This window comes from Rattus norvegicus, chromosome 7, assembly GCF_036323735.1.
Source record: "Rattus norvegicus strain BN/NHsdMcwi chromosome 7, GRCr8, whole genome shotgun sequence".
NCBI classification, from domain to species: domain Eukaryota; kingdom Metazoa; phylum Chordata; class Mammalia; order Rodentia; family Muridae; genus Rattus; species Rattus norvegicus.
The window spans coordinates 65,393,477-65,394,200 of NC_086025.1; positions in this window are offsets into that span (position 1 = coordinate 65,393,477).

The following is a 724-nucleotide window of genomic DNA, read 5'->3' on the forward strand; positions in this document are numbered from 1 at the left end:
TGTCCCCTAGTTTTATAAAATACACTTGAAGGTGCACCAAAAAACCCAAATCATATGCAGTAAATGTAAAGCCTCTTTGTCAAGCCAGGCATGGTGGTGGTATACACATTTAATCCCAGACTGGGGTGGCAGATGCAGGCAGATCTCTCTGAGTTTGATGCCTGCCTGATGTAGAGTGAGTTCTAGGTCAGCCAGTACTGTCTCTGGGTGGGGGAGTAAAGTTTGTTTGTCAAATTGCTATTAATTTTTAAAAGTAAGGCTGGAGAGATGGCTTCATAATTAAGAACACTTCCTGCCTTTTAGGAGTTCAGTTCTCAGCACTCACACCAGACACCTGTAACACCAGCACCTGAGACCAGACACCTGTAACACCAGCACCTGAGACCAGACACCTGTAACACCAGCACCTGAGACTAGACACCTGTAACACCAGCACCTGAGAGTCTGATACCACCTTCTGGCATCTGTGGGCACCTGCTCTCGAATTCCATACCCACATACCCACACACTCACATACTCACATACATGTATTAGAAAAATAAAACAAAAAATTCTGTTTAGCAAGGTATGATGGTATATGCCTTTAATCCCAGAATTTGGGAGGCATAAAAGATTGGAGTTCTGTGAGTTTGAGGCAACTCAGGCCTACATAGGGAGTCACACCAGCCAGGGCTGCATAGTGAGACTTTATGGAAAAAAGAAAAACAAGCCAAAAACAACAGAA